Genomic DNA, 727 nt, shown 5'->3' on the forward strand with positions numbered 1-727 from the left:
CCAAGGTACCTCTATCGATTGTAATATTTGGTTTCAACGTCGGGACCGTCGTTTATCGGACTCAAAGTTCTACGCTTACTGCAAACCAGTATCACTTTACCGACGACTGTGAATGAGAATCAACTCAAAAAAAAAACAGATTCCTAAATGTCCTAAGCCTACAGGTGCATGCAAATACTCAGCAGACGAATTGTTCCATTTGGCTTACACGAGCCTGTTCGTCAAGCGTTTCAACGAGTTCATGCCGACTACTGCGGTCCTTTTCTCGGCAAGTACTATGCTTTGGTCGTAATTGACGCATATTCACGTTGGCCTGAAGTTTTTTGCAACTACTTCTCCAAGTGCCGAATTCACTCAGCATGCCTTGAGGAAAGTATTCAGCCATGAGTGTGTACCAACTGTTTTGGTCACCGACAACGGCTCAGACTTCACTGCAAAATTCCTCGAGGAATGGTTTAAAGGCCTCGGATGTCGACATACGTTTACTGCTCCGCGTCATCCCCAGTCGAATGGACTTGCTGAAAATTTTTTTTCCGAACACTAAATTCCGCCATTATTTCACTCTCTCCTACTACTTTTGTGGAACTGGACCGTGGGATTGATAATTTTCTAATGCAATACAGGAACGCTGTTCATTCCGTTAGTGGGAAGATTCCGCGCTTCTATTTAAATCTCGTTCGTTGCGTACGAGTCTTGACTGTGCCAAAACGGCTGATGTCACATTTTT

Source organism: Opisthorchis viverrini, assembly GCF_000715545.1.
Source record: "Opisthorchis viverrini unplaced genomic scaffold opera_v5_22, whole genome shotgun sequence".
In the NCBI taxonomy this organism is placed as follows: domain Eukaryota; kingdom Metazoa; phylum Platyhelminthes; class Trematoda; order Opisthorchiida; family Opisthorchiidae; genus Opisthorchis; species Opisthorchis viverrini.